The sequence below is a fragment of the Trachypithecus francoisi genome, unplaced genomic scaffold (assembly GCF_009764315.1).
Source record: "Trachypithecus francoisi isolate TF-2019V2 unplaced genomic scaffold, Tfra_2.0 Lachesis_group13, whole genome shotgun sequence".
Taxonomy (NCBI): domain Eukaryota; kingdom Metazoa; phylum Chordata; class Mammalia; order Primates; family Cercopithecidae; genus Trachypithecus; species Trachypithecus francoisi.
In genome coordinates, this window is record NW_022681458.1 from 7,013,116 (window position 1) to 7,033,407 (window position 20,292).

Sequence of the window (20,292 nt, forward strand, 5' to 3'; positions counted from 1 at the left end):
CAACAACCCTCAGTTTCTGATTCTGTAGGTCTGGGGTGGGCCTGAGAATGTGCACTTCTAACCTGCTCCCAGCTGATGTTGACGCTGCCTCTGAAAACCATTAGCAGGCCAGGCGCGGTGGCTCATGCCTGTAATCCCAGCACTTTGGGAGGCCGAGGTAGGTGGATCCCTTGAGGTCAAGAGTTAGAGAACAGTCTGACCAACATGGTGAAACCCGTCTCTACTAAACGCAAAAAATTAGCTGGGCGTGGAGGCACATGCCTATAATCCCAGCTACTTGGGAGGCTGAGGTTGCAGTGAGCCAAGATTGCACCATTGCACTCCAGCCTGGGCAACAAGAGTGAAACTTCATCACAAAAAAATCAACAAATAGAATTATTAGCAGAATGTATCCTAGTTGACAACATACTTTCCCATCTGGCCTCTCGGTCGCTTTTCACAACAACCCTGTGAGGTAGGCCAGACATGTATTATCATGCCATTATTTGGCAGATAAGAGAACTGAGGCTGACCCGGTTTCAAAGACTCACCCAAGATCAGGAATTGAAAAGCTGGGATCCTAACCCAAAGCCAGCAGCCTTGATATGCAGAGTAACGGCAAACACAAACAGAACAATCCCAGGACCAGACAGGCTGCAGTAAGACAGGACGTGGACAAGTGAGGGTGTAAGATTCCAGACAAGGCTCCAATCCTGCATTTCCTTTTCCCATGGCAGGTTATAAAATTGCAAGTCTTTTAAAGTAGACGTTAACATTCCTGCCCTGAATCAGACTAACAATGTTTGTGATGGAGTCTTGAAAGAGTTTATGTCCGCCTAATAAACCTAATTTAGGAGGCTGAAAGTATCTAGGAAACATGAGTGTGTTGAAGACTTGGACATTATTTGAATATGGACTCAAATCTTGGCTCTGCCACGAAATGCTGGGACCAGAGTTAAGTCTTATCCTTCCTCCTCCACTCAGGGTGGGGAGAAAATGACTGGGCCTCCTCGTGAATAAGAGAGATAATGCCCGCACCATGGTCTCGGTGCTCACAGGTGTGCATTGAGGGCCGGTTCACCTGCACATGGACCCTGAGCTCATAGGTATGTATCCAGGGCTCGTTCACCTGCACACGGTCCCTGTTTTTGTAGGTTTGTGTCAGAGGCTGGTTCACCTGCACAGGGACCCTGAGCTCATAGGTATATATCAAGGGCTGGTTCACCTGCACCGTGCTCCTTGTACTCGTAGGTGTGCGTCACAGGTTGGTTCGTCTGCACATGGTCCCTGAGCTTGTAGGTGTGCGTTGAGGGTTGGTTCACCTGAACATACATCAAGGGAGGCTGCTACAAAGAGAGAGCCAAAACGCCTGTAGGCAGAGGGTCAAAAATACCTGTGCACGGAGAGTCAAAATGCCTGCACGCAGAAGGTCAAAAATGCATGTGCGCGGAGAGTCAAAATGCCTGCATGCAGAGGGTCAAAAACGCCTGCGTGCAGAGTGTCAAAAATACCTGTGCGCCGAGAGTCAAAATGCCTGCATGCAGAGGGTCAAAAATGCCCGTGCGCAGAGGGTCAAAAACGCTTGTGTACCTTGGGTCAGAAATGCTCGTGCACAAGAGTCAAAAAATGCGTGTGCAGGTGAGATGCGCTTTCCCACTTCGTTCCCCTTCATTCACGCACACTTTGACTTTCTCCCATATTCTTCTAAACATCTTCCGCCACGCTGACTGTTTGTAAAGTCATTAAGGCAGACGTTGGCAGGTGACTCAAGTCTTGGTGGATGGAGCTAAACTATGGGCCTTTCTTATGACTCCCAGGGGACAGCCACAAAGCGAGGACTTGGTGGAAGTGGAAGGCCAGCTATAGCAGATCTTTATACATTCACTACTCCGTTGCTGCGCTGTCAAAACGTTCTCCAAATGGTGGGTGTGATCTGCGGGAGCTCTGCCACCCCAGCACAAGGCAGCCCAGGAGCCCGGGTCAGCCTGCAGGATGGAGGATGTGCTGCAGAGATACAGCCCCCAGGGCTGCCCTGGGGTCGACGTCCCCGCCTCTGGCCTCCAGAAAGACAATTCTAGGGCATAGTATCATGGCTCCTCAGATGCGTCTCCAGCATGATGGAGCCCTAATAGTGGTTAACAGTGGCCACTAGCTCAGTAGCTGACCCCTGATTTGCTTTTCCTCTTCCCTCTTCTCACCCTCTTCTGCTTGGATGGACTGCTGGGACCAGTCAGCTCCCCAAAAACATCAGCACCCAAGTCCTTGTCTCAGGCTCTGCTTTCAGGGGTTGCAAACCAGGACAGATGGTAAATGGTGCTAGACCACTGGGTTTTCTGTCCACGACACAGGCACTCCGTTGAGTGACGTAACTGAGCACTCGGTCGGTTCTGGTCAAAGCCAGTGGCGCTGTTACGGATTGTTAGAAATTCCCAATTTAGAAAGCCAAGCAAATATTTTCTTCTGTTAATAAGATACACTTATACTCAGCAAAGGGGATTGATACCTCATCTGACATTTTTACATTTAAAAGGACAGGGCTTAGTGGCTCATGCCTGTAATTTCAACACCTTGGACAGCCCAAGCAGGGGGATTGCCTGAGCCCAGGAGTTTGAGACCAGACCAGGCAATACAGCAAGACTTCGTCTCTACAAAAAAAAAAAAAAAATTAGCCAGCCATGGTGATGTGCGCCTGTAGTCCCAGCTACTTAGGAGGCTGGGGTGGGAGGATCACTTGAGCCCAGAGGTCGAGGCTACAGTGAGCCATGATTGTACCACTGCACTCCAACCTGGAGACAGAATGAGACCCTGCCCCGCACCAAAAACAAAACAAAACAAAACAAAACAACAAAACCCATACACATATATATGCACTGTGGGTCATTTCCAGGCTGAGGACAACTAACTGCCAGAGCAGGGATTCCTGACCCTTAGCTAGGCCTGGATCCTGGTTCGGGCTCTGTGGCCCCAGCCCACGTGTCGGCAGGGAAGCCCAGCCCCAACCTCAGACGGCTCTGCTCAAACACACCTCCCTCAAAGCCGCAGAACCCTGCATGACTTTCCTACCGATGTTGTAACAAATTACCACAAACTTAGTGGCTCACAACACACATTCACTCTCCAACAGCTCTGGAGGCTGGAAATCTGAAACCAGGCTCACTGGGCTGACGTCAGGGCCAGTGCCTTCTGGAGGCTTCAAGGGGGCGAAGTGCTTCCGTGGCCCTGCCCTTTCCTGCATCCCATGGCTGCCTGGATTCCTGGCTCAAGGCCCCTCCTCCGTCTTCAAAGCTCAGGACTCCAGTCTCTGTTTCCACCATTCCAGGGCCTCCTCCTGTGGTCAGATCTCCATCTCCCTCTTCAAAGACTCGTGATAACATTTAGGGTCCATCTGGGTAATCCAGGGTATCTCACCATCTCAGGAGCCTTCAATGAATCACACCTGCAAAGTCCCTTTTGCCGAATAAGGTAACACCTACAGGTTCTGAGCATTAGGACAGAAATATCTTTTTTTGTGGAGGGGATTCACACACCATATCAAAAACACAAGCACACTACTGCTGCCCACTCCCTCCCCTGGTCTCATCCACCACTCTTGACATTCTTTTATCTATCATTTACTTCTCTCCTTTTTCTCCCACCAGAACAGCCCCCATGAACGCAAGGACTTTGTCCTGTTCACCGGGAACCACCTGGAACATAGCAGGTGCAGTCAGTGTTTGAATGGATGGATGATTTATAGAGTACCTGTAATGCCAATGCGGGTGGACGCACGGGAACTCAGAGCTTCTCAAGCACAAATCTGTGGACAAGAACAAGAAGCACCTTGAACAGGCTGCGTGGAGTGCCCTGGGGAATTGGCATCTGGGTGTTTGGCAAGCTGGCCTGTATGGCCTGTGGGCAGGAACCCACCTGTCCTGCTCACTTCTGTATGCCCAGCCCCTAGGCCTGCACTAGTACTTAGTGGTAGCTGCATCAATAGCACCTGCTGCCTGAACAGAAAACGAAGCTTCCCCAGCACCTGTGACCAGCAGCTTGGTCCTGGGTCCACCGATCCACCGCCTCCCCGCCGATCTCAGCGGCATCTCTCCAGCAGACGTATAGCCTCACTACCTCCCATCAGTGTATTATCCTCAGCTCAAGAGCACAGGGTGCCCTGCTCCTTCCTGCCCCTTCCTCCCTTGGAGCCAGGCTTCCCTGCCCCATTTCAGGGTTCTCTGCAGTTTGCCCTACCCCACGTGGACAGACTCCATGGCATCCACCGCCAACCCCCTTCACTCAAGCCAGGTCAGCGGCCCCACCCTCAGACTCTCCTACACACATCCCACCTCCTCCCATTTGCCCACTGCCTGTGACTAGGCAATGCCTCCTTGTTCCCCTCCCTGCCTGCACAAAAATTACCTCTCCCTCAAGGCCACACTGAGGCTTCCCTGCAGCCTGTGTTCCCAGGTCTTGGGGATAGCCCCCCTGCCACCCAGACTCTCAGCCCCATGGCACTTCTTCCCTGTGCACAACTTTCTGATCATCTCTTTTGCTCTCCAGGCAAGATGATGGTTTCATTTCTCCTGTGCCCTCCAGCTGCTGGGCTTTGAATTCTACAGACTAAGAGTTCCATTCACGAGCTCCACGCCACTGGACAGGCTGGTAACCCTCCAGCCTCTCCCTTCCGCCTCCATAAAATGGGTACACAACCCCAGCCCAGCACCAGCAGGAGGAGGGTGCCAACACAGAAGTGGACAAAACCCTGCAAAGCCACAGGTGTGCCCACTGGTGCCAATAGCCCGCCTGGTGACGGCGACACCCCTTTCAGCTGGGAGAGGCCCAGGCACCACCCGAGAATAGGACAGAGGGGTCTTCAAGGTGTAGCTGGGCTGGGAGAGGTCTCTAGACAAAACCCAGAACACCCGGTTACATCTGAATTTCAGGTGTACAGTTAATAATGTTTTAGTGTACATTACCCCAGATATTCAAATGGACTTGGGTATTTGTATTTGCACAACCTGGACCCCTGGACTGCCTGTGCCAGTCAGAGGGGGGTTCCTAAAAAGCCCAGCCTCAGGAGATGACATCAGAGGTGGCCGCCCAGGAAGCAGGCGGACACGGGAAAACGGCAGCCGAGCTTACAAAGAGATACACTCCGCAATATTTGCTTCCCACTAAAGAGCTGTTTTCTAAAATAAATTTAAAAAAAATCTTCTTGCTAATTATCAACAACGGATTGTTTCAACAATATTTTTCCATTCCGGTATGATTCTTCAACCACTCGGAAAACAAAGCAGTGATTCCCACAACAGAGATCACTGTGGAAACCGCTCACCTCCATCCCGAAAATCGTGACTTCACCTCGCATTCCACCAGAAACCAACTATAGATCCTTACCAAAGAATCCTTGTGCAAACAAACACCAGCCAACTGCGACTGAATGGCAGGAAATGTAGCAGCTTTTTCTAATTTTAACTTTCTCCAGGAATGCATTCCTTCTAAACACACTGGGCAAATTCTCCCCAGACCCGTGCATTCCTCTGCAGTCAAGCAATCACCTCCAGGGAACCCAAGACAAACTGCAGATTTCAAGTGTGCGCTGGCCTGGCTGGGAGGGGTCCCTGGGCTCCAGGTCCCGTGCTGACTCACTGAACGATGCTCTCCAAAGTGACTAAGAGGTTGGAATGAGCTATCTGAACAGGAAAGCACTCCCAGACTAGAGGGTGAGCCACAGACGGGAACAGAGCCCAGCAGTCTCCACCTCAGGAAGGCACCATCAAGCAACAGTGATAAACAGGGGCCAAGCCCACAGGCATCAGTCCATGACCCAGAGACCAGGACACACAGGCCAGGATTGGGAATGCCGCAAAGCATAATTCTGCAAATTATCCCCCCGGGACAGAAAAACTCAGAATTGTGCCTGATTTGATTTTAAAAGCCTATGAGGGCAAGGGACATACCGGGATGCAGTATCTGCAATGCTCATAACTAAGAGAGGCTTATTTTCCCGAAAATCCAAAGCACTCCGACAATGAGCCAGGCATGGTGGTACAAGCCTGTAATCCCAGCTACCTCGGAGGCGCAGGTTGCAGTGAGCAGAGCTTGCGCACCACTGTACTCCAGCCTGGGTGACAGAGTGAGACCCTGCCTTTAAAAAACAAAAACAAAAAGCACTCCTACAATTCAATAAGAAAAGTGGGCAAAAACCACAAAAAGGATCTCCGCATGGGAGGAAATCAGAATGGTCCGTAAACATTAGCTTCCGGAAGAATATAAAAACACTCAGATACCATCTCACACCCATCAGACCGTCCCCCCAAGTGAAAAAAGGTGGACAATACTGAGGGAGGGGAGCATGTGGAGGAGCCTGGGCGAACCTGAAGGCTGCTGTGGGAAGTGGAGCTGGACTGGCAGCCAAGGCCCAGCCGCACTCCCTAGATAAACATTTGCACGCTGAGCTGGAAGTCATGTACAAAGACCTTCACAGCAAGTGTGGTTTCTGATAGCAAAGGCTGTAAATAACCTATTGTCCTTCAGGAGCAGAAAGAATAATTAAGCCAAGGCATTAACATACAGCAGTTCCCCCTCATCCCAAGTTTCCATGGTTTCAGTTACCCCTGGCCAACTGTGGTCCCAAAACAGGTGCTACAGTACAATAAGATATTCTGGCAGGGAGAAAACACATTCACACAACTTTTACTACAATAGAGTGCTCTAATTGTTCTATTTTATTATTCATTATTGTTCATCTCTCAGTGTGCCTAAGTTTACAAACTAAACTTTGTCATAGGCATGTATACATAGGAAAAAATATATCGTATATATAGGGTTCGGTACTATCTGAAGTTTCAGGCACCTTCTGGGGGCCTTGTATTCCCTGCAGATAAGGGGGGACTACTTACAAGGGAAAGACACATAGTAACGAAAGCAGATGAACTATAACTACAGATATCAACACAGACGAACCTCAAGAACATCATGCTCAGGCAAAAAAGGAACTCTTGCAAGACTATGTATTAGCTAGCTAATGCTGTGTAACAAATCGCCTCAAACAACAGACTTCTATTATTGCACAATTTCTATAGGTCAGGAATCCAGATGTGGCTTAGCTGGGTGAAGAAGAGACCCTCTTCTTCAGGGCCTCTCACAGAGCTGCCATCAAGATCTTGGCCCAGGCTGGGGTCTCATCTCAAGGCTAAACTGGGGAGGGGTCCTCCAGGGTCACCTGCTTGCTATAGCATCCAGTTCCTCATGGCCATGGGACTGAAGCCTCAACTGCATGCTGGCTGCCAGGGGGTGGCCACCCTCAGTTCCTTGCCACATGGCCTCTCTATATGGCAGCCCGCACCACCACAGCCAGTGGGGGAGACCATCTGTTGTCAAGGAGGAAGTTCTAAGCCCACATAACCTAATCACAGGAGGAAGGCGCAGCATCAACTTGGATGCATCCTATTGATTAGAAGCAAGTTGCTAGCTGGGCTCACACCAAAGGGAGGGGACTTCACAGGATGTGAATACCAGGAGGTGTGGATCACTGAAGGCCACCTCAGAGTCTGCCAGCCACAAAAGATATTGCATGATTCCATGTATCTAAAAGTTAAAAACAAAAACAAATGAGGTTGCTTAGAAACACAACCCCATGTGGTAAAACTAAAAAACAGCAGAGAATGACAACCGCGAAATTCAGGACAGGGACTCCCTTAAATGCTTCAGGTTTATCCGATAAACACATTTTTGCAGGGAGGGAAGAGGATCGGCAGCAGGGAGCTGGGATTGGGAGGGGCAAAGAGAATTTCAAAGTTAAGTTCCATTTCTTGGCCTGAGTAGTGGCTATGCAAGTGTTCATTGTTTTTGTGATTGTGTAAACATTCCCAAATATTTTCAAATATTATCTGTATCTACTCAAAGTTCAGGAACTACATGGCTTGCTCCTTGGCACCCCACGGAACAGTGAGGACAGGAGCTCTGCACCCTGTGAAACTTCAGCAAATGCAGCAGATGCCTCCCCAGCATCCCTGCCTCCTGTCCACCTTGCCCTGCAAAGAAACACACCAGCTCTGACCCAGAAGCATGTCCAGCACCCAGAAATCCTGCTGTCTCTCCTCGCCAAACCAAATGCAAAAGCCTCTAGCCTGACCTGGAGGTAGAGCCGTTCCTCCAGAGGTTCAGCCTGTTCCTCCGTGCTGCAGCATGACTCTCGGAGTTCACCAGCCTCTTGCCCTTCAGTTTCAAATGCAGGCCACGGATGCTGCAGAGCTCGGTCTCTCTCCACAGGGCCAGGGCTGCCCTCCAGGACCTCGAAGCACCCTACCATTGGGGCGTTTGTCTCTGTTTCAGTTATTCTTCTTAAGGCAACTGAAAACAACCATGGATTTGCTGGGAGTTGGGAGTCGCCCAGAACCACATCCTGTTTGGCCCTGGCACTGATTCAATCACGCCAATGTCACCCGGACAAAAGAACTTTCTACACAGGCTTAAGAAAGAGATGCAGCACCTGCAGCAGGAAAGGAGCCCAGCCAGAGAGTTCACCGCACCAGTCAGCCAGCAGAGTGCTGGACGGATGACCAGTGGGGCCACAGGGCACTGTGGGGTGCAGGAAAAGAATACCTGGTCCTGCAGTGACCGTAGTGAGGGGGTCCCTGCATTTTTACCCACCCTTCTCACCTGGCAACACTGCTGCACAGGCTGGCAGGTACTTGTTGAATGAATTAATGAATGAATGAATGGATGAACGAATGAATGAATGAATGAAGCTCTTCTCCAGGTGCAGTGAGGAAATGTCAAAATAGAAACAGACTGCCAGGCGTGGTGGCTCACACCTGTAATCCCAGCACTTTGGGAGGCTGAGGCAGGCAGATCACCTGAGGTTAGGAGTTCAGGACCAGCCTGGCGAACACAGTGAAACCCCATCTCTACTAAAAAATACAAAAATTAGCCAGGTGTGGTGGTGCATGCCTGTAATCCCAGCTACTCAGGAGGCTGAGGCAGGAGAATCACTTAAACCCAGGAGGTGGAGGTTGCAGTGAGCAGAGATAGTGCCTCTGCACTCCAGCCTGGGTAACAAGAGCCAAACTCCATCTTAAATAAATAAATAAATAAATAAATAAAACAGACCATCCGAGTGGGGCAGACTGGCCACTGGCAGCTGCAGGACACAGCCTCGGTGACCCCTTCTTAAGACTAGAAAGTCAAGAGCAGGGCCTCAGGGTCTGTGTGTGTGCACGCATGTGTGTGTGTGTGCGCCTGTGTGTGTGTACATGCACGTGCGTGTCTTTTCCAGTGCAGGGCTCACTCTGTGCACTGACTGCATAAGCAAAAAAAAACATCTAAGGAGCAGGTGCCTCGGTGTGGCTGTGAATATTCACACTTGAACCAGCCCTCTTTGGGGGAGAGACACTCTCATCCTATTTTCCATCCACTCACCCCCTAAGTCGGTAATGGGATTAGTGGGGGCCGGGGCCACAGCCACAGGTCCAACACCTGCCAATCACCCCAGAGCCGGGTGCTCTGGGCTCTGAGTTTCAGAGCCGTTTAATAATGCACCATTGTCCCTGCAGCTCTGCTCTGGTTCTCAAGTTCACTTGGCAAAGAGCTGATCTGTCTCTGTGTTTAGAAGCTCCTCACTGGCCAGGAGGGTGGCTCACCTCTGCACGTCTGGGCTGCAGAGAACAAAAGACGTGCTGTTGGGAAAAGAGATGGGCCTCGGCCCAACTGGGAGTCCTGGGCCCACCTGCCATGGCGCACCAAGCGAGGGTCTGTAGGAAAGGGAAGTTCCCGGCCAGGGAGTGGGGACCCTGGGCTTCTCCCTGGCAGGGGGTGCCCAGTGTCGCCTGCCTGAAGCGGACACGGGTGCAGAGAGTCAGGCCTGGAACCCCGGGCTCCGACCAGTCGTCCTAACCACTCTTACCTGTTTTCTTAAATACGCTTTTTCTTTTAGGATAGATTTAAATTCATAGAAAAGTCGTGGAGATAATATAGAGAATTCCCACAGGCCTCCCACCACACGGTTTCCCTGTGAATGTCTTACAGGAGGGCCACTTTTGTCACAATGGATGTCAGTGCACTAACATCAAACAATAAAGCCTGTCCTTCATCCGGGTCTCCTATGTGTGTCCCTGAGGTCCTTTCTTCTGTTCCAGGATCCCATCCAGATCGCCACACGACGTTACGTGTCGTGTCTCTTTAAGCTCCTCTTGGCTAGGGCATCTCCCCAGACATTGTGTGTTCTGGGTGACCTTGACAGTATAGAGGAGGCCTGGTTAGGTATTCTGTAAGACGTCCCTCGGCTGGGGTTTGCCTCATGTATTTCTCCCAGTTAGACTGGGTTGTGTGTTACTGAGGAAGACCACAGAGGCAAGTGCCCTTCTCACCACACGATGCCATCAGTGTGACTTATCCATGCGATGGTGACCTTGGTCACCTGTCTAGCCCCTCTTAACCCCTTCCGCAGGCCCCTGCTTGCTTTCTGCTCAGAGATGCCCCTATGTCCACTACCAGAAGCGGGTAAACATCGGCTTCTGTATTTATCACGAAAAAAGAAGCCCGGGGCCAAGAGACGGTAGCCCTGCTTAACTGCAGGCAGCCACCCATAAAATGCAACAGAGACCTTAACCTGGTACACACCGGCCCTGTCACCCCATAAAAATCTAAGTGAGATACTCAGAACTGTCAGCTGACTATAAGCTCAACACGAGTTTAAAATCTAAGTGACTGAATGAATAAATAAAGGTGACAGACTGGCCTGCATTTATAAAAAGGCAATTTCTGGGAGAAAGGCCCAGATACCACCTGTCCTGCCCAAGCCCTTCAAAGCTGGCCAGGTGGGCTGCTGCTGGGGTAACCTGGAGCTCAGTTTCTATGGAGCTGAGGAGACAGGAAGCTGAGGCTGGAGAAAAGAAATAGCCTGTTTTAAGCAGAGAAGCGGGGAAGCCACTAGAGGTTAGGGGGAAACTAAGGTTGAATGTTCCTGGTCAAGCTACTTTTATTTTTTTTGAGAGAGGGTCTTGCTCTGTTGCCCAGGCTGGAGCACAATGGCATGACTGCAGCTCACTGCAGCCTCAATCTCCTGGGCTCAGGTGATCTTCCCACCTCAGCCTCCTGGGTAGCTGAGACTACAGGCACACACCACCATGCCTGTAGTCTACCAAAAAATTTTCATATTTTTGTAGAGATGGGGTTTCACCATGTTGCTCAGGCTGGATTTGAACCCCTGGACTCAAGCAATCCTCCTGTTTCAGTCTCCTGAAGTGTTGGGATTACAGACATGAGCCACAGCTCCCAGCCTCAAACAACTTTCATTCAATTTTTGACCCTCAAAGCTTGAGCAAACTGCTTGGTGCCTCAGTTTCCCCATATATGAAATGAAGTCACTCACAGTGCTTGCCTCACAGGTAGGATTCTAGAATTAGGCCCGATCCTGAGGTTAAAGCCACATCAGATGATGGGACTCAGATGCTGGAGGTAAGAGACACTGTGCTTAGGTACAGACAGATTTCTGGGCTCAAGTCTGGCTGCTGTGACCTCAGCAAGTGCTGGCACCTCCCCAGGCCTGGCTTCTCCACCAGTGAAAGGGAGAACAGCAGCAGCTCCAGCCACAGCACCCTGCACCCTGAGTGACGCATCTGCCGTCCTGCGACTGCTGCTGTCCCCGATGTTACTGCCATTTTCTAGAGGCAAGAAACCAATTCCCTGTGGGATAACAATGCAACCAACCACAAAATGCCTGTCTCCCCAGGAGCTCTCCAACAACTGTCTCCACCAGAAATACTCAATCCCCGCACCAAACGAATCCAGAGAAATACATCGCAAGCCAACCTTCCCCTGTCCAGTTCCTGAAACTCTGAGAATTGCAAGGCAGCTGCCTGCTGCCCGAGCTTGGCCTGCTCCAAGGGACGGGACTGAGATGTGTGCTGGGCATGCTTCTCACATGCCTCTAATCAGACTGTTTTATTATGATCCCCATAACAAATCGCCACGTCACGGGCAGGCAGGGTGTGCCAGGGTGAAACGCGACCTGCAGCACCCCCAGTGTGGGCACACTGACGGGCTCAGATTCCTTCCCCTCCCCTCACCCTTGGCCAAAAAGTACCCCAACACCAGCCAAGGAACAAAGAGGAGGCAGAGAGGAGTCAGAGAAGCTGGCAAGGAACCCCTCGATTTTTCAGAGCTAAGAGAGCTTGTGAACGCCCTGGGTCGAAGACTGCATGGAGCCTTTGTTACTGCAAAATGCAACCAGGGAACGGGGACTCTGAGCACCAGAAGGCCTGTGCCAGCCCAACACTAAGGCAAGATCTGAAGGGCTAAACACGGAGGCTTTTTCTGGGCTTCCAAGTGGACTCAGCACATCCTGTGGTGGGATGCAGGATACTCCTGTTAGCTCCAGGGCTACGTGTCCATAGAGCTGCATGTCCTGCCCATTTCACCAACGCAGCACTTTATGGAGCAGTGAAATGGGCAGGAGTTCATGAGATTCATAAATCTCTCTTTTTTTTTGAGACAGAGTTTCACTCTTTGCCCAGGCTGGAGTGCAATAGCGCGATCTTGGCTCACTGCAACCCCAGCCTCCCGGGTTCAAGTGATTCTCCTGCTTCAGCCTCCTGAGCAGTTGGGATTACAGGTGTGCACCACCACACCCAGCTAATTCTGTATTTTTAGTAGAGATGGGGCTTTACCATGTTGGCCAGGCTGCTCTTGAACTCCTGATCTCAAGTGATCCACCCACCTTGGCCTCCCAAAGTGCTGGGATTATAGGCGTGAGCCACCACGCCAGGCCCTTCACAAATTGCTAAATGAGTTTTCCCAGGACCAGTGAGGAGCTGCTGAGTTCTAAAAGCCTCCCCTGTTGACTTACTAGACCCGGAGCACTTGGAGACTGGCTTGTGTCGGCAGTGCAGCCTCACAGTCTCCCAAAAATCCAGGCTTGGCCAGGTAGTGGCTCACACCTATAGTCCTGGCACTTTGGGAAGCTGAGGCAGGAGGATCCCTTGACCCCAGGAGTTTGAGACTAGCCTGGACAACACAGGGAAACCCTCTACAAAAACAGTTTTAAAACTAAGGTGGGTGTGGTGGCACATGGCTGTTGGCCAGCTCCTCAGGAGGCTGAGGCAGGAGGATCCCTTGAGCCCAGAAGTCACTCATCCTTGTGCCCTCCACTTCAGCCTGGGCAACAGAGCAAGACCGAGTCTCAAAACAAAACAAAAAAAATCTGGGCTTTCGATAGAAGGGCTTCTACAGCTGAATTAAGTGAGGAAGGGTAGGTACCGTCAGTTCAGGAGGGTACGTATTGCATATGACCGCCTCAGAAAGTCAAACTGCTTTGGGACTGACTGGTGCCTCCCGCATAAGAGGTGGTCAACAAATCCTCGATGACTTGATTTCAGGACAGAGCACTGGAATGACTTCTGCAAAGTGAAGCTGTACCTACTGCTTAGAAATGCTGCAAAGATGCCAATCTTAGCAAGGAAGATTGGCAAGGAAAATGTTAAAACTGGGAGGGCACAGGGGTAGGTGAACCATTGTGTTCCATCAGTGAGGGGTCACAAAACAGCACTGAAAATAACTTCCCCGGAAGTTGGCCTTCCACCTCCCACCGGGGGTTGCTCATAGGTGGATGGTGTGTGGGGAACGTCAGCACCGCCAGTAACCTCCCAGTGAAAGAAGCAGCGTGCAGATATGAACACAAATGACCCCAATCCTAAAAGAATGTCTGTGTGATTGAGCTCACAGTAATGGAGTTAAGAGAAGTCAGATGATTTTTAATTTCTTTCTGAGGCTCTATTTTCTACATCTTCTACGATACACATGTAACTCACCAACAGACAAAAGGACAATTGCTGGCCATACTTTAGAGTCACCAGGAGGCTGGAGTCTCAGCCCTTGAGTCTGCAGTGATGTCTGTGTTCCGCATGTGTTTTTCAACACAACATACTTCAACAACATTCACTCTCAACAATCTGCAAGGGTACAGGTGGCTTTGGAAGAATAAAGCCAGGAAAAAGGCTCGTTCCCACTTTCCACGGAAGGAACTTCTCCCTGCAGTCTGTTCAGAAATAAGCTCCCCGAGCAAATGTGCAATGAAAGAAACACACACTATCTAAAACAACTCACTTGAGCTTTACTTTTTCTTTTTTTTTTTTTGAGACGGAGTCTTGCTCTGTTGCCCAGGCTGGAGTGCAGTGGCCGGATCTCAGCTCACTGCAAGCTCCGCCTCCCGGGTTCACACCATTCTCCTGCCTCAGCCTCCCGAGTAGCTGGGACTACAGGCGCCCGCCACCTCGCCCCGCTAGGTTTTTTTTTGTATTTTTTAGTAGAGACGGGGTTTCACCATGTTGTCCAGGATGGTCTTGATCTCCTGACCTCGAGATCCGCCCGTCTCGGCCTCCCAAAGTGCTGAGCTTAACTTTTCTTTTTTTTTTTTTTTCTTTTTTGTTGAAGCAAGCTCTTGCTCTGTACCCAGGCTGGAGGCTGCAGTGCAGTGGCATGATCGCAGTTCACCGCAGCCTTGATCTCCTGGGCTCAATCATCCTCTCCTGGGCTCAGCCATGCTTCCACCTTAGTCTCCCCAGTAGCTGGGACTACAGGCGCATGCCACCTGCCCAGCTAAGTGTTTGTATTTTTATGTAGAGACGGGGTTTCACTATGTTGCCCAGGTTGGTCTCAGACTGATGGGCTCACTGAGCCTCCTGCCTCAGCTTCCCTCCTCCCTCCTCCATCTCTACAAAAAAAAAAAAAAAAACTGAAGGGATTACAGGCATGAGCCACCATGCTTCCCAGCACTTTGGGAGGCTGAGGCAGGTGGATCACCTGAGGTCAAGAGTCCAAGACCAGCCTGGCCAACATGGTAAAACCCTCTCTCTACCAAAAAAATACAAAAATTAGCCAAGCATGGTGGCGCATGCCTATAATCCCAGCTACTCAGGAGGCTGAGGCATGACAATCACTTGAACCCAGGAGGCAGAGGTTGTAGTGAGCTGAGATGGCACCACTGCACTCCAGCCTGGGTGACACTGTCTCAAAAAAAAAAAAAAAAAAAAAGGGCCAGGCACGGTGGCTCACACCTGTAATCCTAGCACTTTGGGAGGCTGAGAAGGGCGGATCATGAGGTCAAAAGACTGAGGCCATCCTGGCCAACATGGTGAAACCCGTCTCTACTAAAAATACAAAAATTAGCTGGGTGTGGTGGCGCACGCCCATAGTCTCAGCTACTCTGGAGGCTGAGGCAGGAGAATCGCTTGAACCTGGGAGGTGGAGGCTGCAGTGAGCCGAGATCACGCCATTGCACTCCAGCCTAGCGACAGAGCAAGACTCTGTCTCAAGAAAGAAAGAAAGAAGGGAAACGAAAAAGGAAAACTTTACAGAAACTTTAAGTGAATAAATGCAGTTTAAAGAAGGGAAGCTGGCCAACATCATGAGTCGTCAGAGAGATGCAAATCAAAACCACCATGAGAGACCACCACACACCTGTTGAGACGGCTACTGTCAAAAAAAACAGAAAATACCAAATGCTGGTGAGGATGTGAAGGAACCGGAACCCTTGTACACTGTCGAAGGAAACGCCAAATGGAGTGAATGCTATGGAGAACAATATGGAAGTTCCACAAAAAATTAAAAATAGAATTACCATATAATCCAGCAATTCCACCTCTGGGAATATACCCAAAAGAGCTGGGAGCAGGGTCTCGAAGAGATGTCTGCATACCCAGATTCACAGCAGCATTATTCACTATAGCCAGGAGGTGCAACTCAAATGTCCACGGACAGATGAATGGATAAACAAAATATAACACATACATATAATGGAATATTATGCAGCCTTCAACTGTAACCTCACAGGCCACAGCATGGATGAACCTTGAAGACATGATGCTAAGTGAAATACACCAATCACAAAAAGACAAATACTGTATGATTCCACCTATATGAAGTAACTGTAGTGGTCAAATCCATAGCAACAGAAAGTGGAATGGTGGGTGCCAGGAGCTGGGACAGGAGGAAACGGGTACAGAATTTTCATTCTGCAAGATGAAAAAGTGGTGAAGATTCTGCTACCCAACTCTTAAGGCAACTGAACTGTATGCTTCCAGATGGTTAAGATGATAACATTTATATTATGTCTTTTACCACAATTTTAGAATTTTTTTTAAAGGCAGCGAGGGAAGGCCATATTGAGTAGCCTATTTTGTCGTCTTCATGCAGTCTCTGAAGAAATTTGTGTCTGGTAACTCATGCTAATGCCATTACCACATGTACCTTCTTTCCATTTGGACTTGATAACCCACAAAACAATTCTAAAGCAGTTAAAAAAAAGTCAACCCTCTCTCCAATTGCTTTTCCTAAGCAAAAAGTGATCCCGATCCCCAGCGCTAATAAACAAAAAAGAAAACGACACATAAATCCCATCTGGGAATACAGACATGGAAACCTACACAACAGAAGTCAGCTGAAGAGTGCACCCCAATTAGCTGGAATTAGCGGTGGAATGCAAGACCGGCACCCTGGGGGAAGGCGCTCCAGGAAAGGAGGGTGACTCACTGTTCACTTTCTATGTGTCTGTAATATTTGGAATGACTACAAAGGCTTTTATTATTCCTATAATAAAAACAGTTAAGCACACCCAAAGTTTTGAAAAAACATGATCTCAGAAATGATACCACTCAAGACACGTATTCCAAAGGAGGTAACTGTCTAAACTGCTCATTTTCAATGCCAGTTGGGCCTATCCAATCACCTAGGGTGCTTGTAAAATTAAAAAGGCAGAGGTCCCAGCTCCAGGCCAATGGAATCTCTAGGGGAAGGACCTGAGCAATATCTTCAACCCTCACACTTGATTCTGAAGCACAGGAGTAGGAGAAGTCCCACCAAGGTGGGATGGGTTAACAGATGGGTTAAGGCTTCTCCACATTTCAGATTCTATCCGGCCAGTCCTTCAGCTTCAGCGTTCCCAAGTGTTTTGAGTTCTGACCAACACAGCTAGAACTAAAGCAGAAGCGCTCTAGAAACAAAGAGGGGTGTGTGTGAGTGTGAGAGAGTATGTGTGTGTGTGAGAGTGTGTGTGTGAGTGTGTGTGTGAGTGTGAGAGAATGTGAGACAGCAAGAGTGTGTGTGTTTATGTGTGTGTGTGTGTGAGTGTGTGAGAGTGTGAGACAGCAAGAGTGTGTGTGTGTGAGAGAATGTGAGACAGCAAGAGTGTGTGTGTGTGAGTGTGTGTGTGTGAGAGAATGTGAGACAGCAAGAGTGTGTGTGTTTATGTGTGTGTGAGTGTGTGAGAGTGTGAGACAGCAAGAGTGTGTGTGTGTGTGTGTGTGAGAATGTGAGACAGCAAGAGTGTGTGTGTGAGTGTGTGTGTGTGTGTGTGAGTGTGAGAGAGTGTGTGAGAGACAGCAAGTGTGTGTGAGTGTGTGTGTTTGTGTGTGTGTATGACTGTATGTGTGAGTATGTGAGTGTGAGACAGCAAGAGTGTGTGTATGAGTGTGCGTGTGTGTGTTTATGTGTGTGTGTGAGTGTGTGTGTTTATGTGTGTGAGAGCGAGAGTGTGTGTATGTGAGTGTATGTGTTTATGTGTGTGTGAGTATGTGTGAGAGTGTGTGTGCGTGTGTGAGAGAGACAGCGAGAGTGTATATGAGAGTGTGTGTGTGTATTTCTGTGTGAGTGTGTGTGAGTGTATATGTGAGAGAGTGTGCACACACCCACGTGTTTCAGCCTGAAAGCTGAGAAGGAAGGTCCCACCAGGGAGAGGCAGTAAGGGAGAGGCTGGGGTGCACACATGCTTCCCTGAAGGGACCCACAGGCATCTTAGGGGCCCACTGGAGGAGGCAGGGCAGGCGCAGGCTCTGGATAAAACCCTCCAAGTCCAGCTTGGCAGGCTCCGTGTGCTGTGTGGAAACCTGGTGGCTTATTCTGTAAAACCAGGAAGTCCTCGGAAGTCTGCAGGCCAGGAAGAGGCACGATCAGATCTGTGTTTTCAGTCCTTGGAACAGCAGTAAGGCCACAAGTGGCACTGAAGGCAGCCTGCGCGTGTCTGCTGAGCGAATCAATGAATGAATGGGCAGGAGGCACAAGGGTAGCCTCCCAGACAGAGGCCAGGGTCACAGAGCCACCTACTCAGAGCCAGCACGCACTGGGACGTCCCAGGACTGCACATGATGGCATGCAACTTCCAAACTTCAGGGGAGGGGACTCTGAGCACGAGGAAGTGGCACAGACCCAGACTCTACTGTTCCCCAAAGCCACCCCACAGATCAGAGCACCAAAAGTACAAAACTAAAACCACCCACAACATTCTGCAAAAAGCCAATAAATGAGATATCCTATGCTGCCAATCTGCCTAAGAAGACTGGCAGCTTCAACAACACAAAATTAGAACCTCTTAAATGAAAGTTCCCCTGTGGCTACCGGGAGGAGGCGCCCTGGGGGAAGTAGCCCTGGGCTGGGACGAGCTTGAACTCTCTCCTTTCTAAAGCTAACAGCAAAGTCGCCTGGAACCAGGGTGGCTGGTCTCACTTCCAAATCATAAAGGAAGAAAGAGCTCTAGAAGATGGCATCTTCATGTAAGAGGGCAGTGATGAAACCAGTGGAGTCAGTTCCAACACCAAATATGAAAACCAGCAGAAGGAATCACTTGCACACTGTTTGCATAAAATAAAACCACAACAAATGACCTAGAAAGGGAGGCAACAAAAGGGTATCAGGAAAAGTATGAAATACACACACACAGGATTTCTCTACTGGTAAAACTGCAAAGCAACGGAAACATCCAATTATGCTGAAAGAACGACTAAAACATATGGTAAAAGCTGTGAGTGAGGATCAGGGAAAGGGCAAAGCAGCAGCCACACAGGGAAACCCAAGCCTGTCTCTTGAGACCTGACAGTCCAACAGACAAGACACGTGGCATGCGATGTGAAATACGATACAATCAAGCTTGATTTAACCGATCTATCTGAAACCCCATGTCCCAGAGAAAATACAATTGATTTGCAAGTATCCAAGGAGCAACCACAAACACTGAAGGCATTCTCGGCCAAAGAAAATTTCAATAAATTCCCCGAAGTAAAAACCTGTACTAGACACCACCTGGCCCCAGTGCAATAATTCTAGAAGGTAACTAGAAAATAAGAGTAAACAACTTGAAAAAAAAAAAAGAAAGAAAGAAAACAACTCTCTTGAGTTAAAGACTCCTTAGAAGGTACATGGAGAATACCCCAGGCTCTATCTGGCTCTACAAACCCATTGGGCACAAGGTGGCTGTGTTTCTGCAGCCCCTCATGGAAACACAAGCCTCCAATCCCCACCTCATGAGTCTACTGAGGTTGCTACTAACAAATATTCCCTGAGTAGAGTTCAGATTTCTAAAGGGGAAAACCTAGAACACTCCATCTATTATCATTGCTACCACCGAGCTGACCAGATCCCTGACCACCCGGCTACAGCCCAGCTGCTCCCTTCACTCCATCAGCTACAGACCGCTTGGTGGAACCAGGCGGACCTGGGTGTGGTCGCCCTCAACTGAACAAGCAAAGGAGTGGGCTACTCCACAGGTGGAAGGAAACCCAGCAGGTGCCTTCACCATCTGGGTGGGAGCTTCCCGCCATGCACTAATTCTTAGATGAACACACAACGGCCAATCAGAGAAACCCCACAACGTACAGATACCTGAGGGCAAGCTTCTCAGGTATAGTGTCTCTGCAGCATCCGCCACTCAGGGTGGCAGGGATCCTGGCTCTGATCATCTCCACCAAGGGTCCACTGTGGCTGCCCCTGTGCCACGCCTCCCAAAGCAGGACTCAGCATCCCCAGGTCACAAGGTGAGGGGCTTCAGTGACACCTGTCTGTGCAGAGGTGAGCACCAAGAACCCGGGCAGCCAGGGAGGAACGGGAAAGAGGAAACCTGACACGGATATGAAGCCATGAGAAGAATTCCTTGTTGCAATGAGCGCAGCTCCAGTACCACTTAGGGAAGTGTAAGGCTGCAGCAGAAGCCGCAGGGCTGGAAGGCCGAGGACTGCTGCAGGAGACTCCAAGCTGGCACGGAAGATAGGGAGCCCATGTGTGAGGGTGCAGTGGTGAGACCCCAGCTCCATACCCTCTTGGTGTTAGGGCCTTCCCCTCATCCTCCAAGGAGTGGCTCCTGCTGTAGGTCTGGACTCATCCTCCTGACTACCCACCTGGCAATCTCCCGCCCATCCTCACACCTCATCTGGGACCTCAGGTTCCTCACCTCCCACAACACAGCCCATCCTGCTCCCCAGTCTGGTCCCAGTTAAGCACCTTGTTCACCCTGGAATCGAGACCTGGCAGCCCGCGTCGGGGAGAACAGTATCATGGTTGAGACAGCCAGGA

General features: G+C 50.0%; 1 protein-coding gene across 4 annotated transcripts in view; it reads right to left on the bottom strand.

Annotated features, from left to right (window-relative positions):
* The window catches only part of SH3BP4 (SH3 domain binding protein 4), a 104,002-nt gene that overhangs the window by 68,551 nt on the left and 15,159 nt on the right, over positions 1 to 20,292 (bottom strand). The window contains exons 1-2 of one of the 4 annotated variants that reach the window (XM_033229806.1): positions 5,353 to 5,457; positions 3,721 to 3,775 (exon numbers count right to left, since the gene is read on the bottom strand). The exons of 1 other annotated variant lie outside the window; for it this stretch is intronic. The gene's annotated coding sequence lies outside the window, so the exon portion shown is untranslated. Of the gene's footprint in view, positions 1 to 3,720; positions 3,776 to 5,352; positions 5,458 to 8,092; positions 8,286 to 20,292 lie in introns of those variants that run through there. 2 more of the 4 variants (XM_033229805.1, XM_033229807.1) reach the window with 2 other exon arrangements.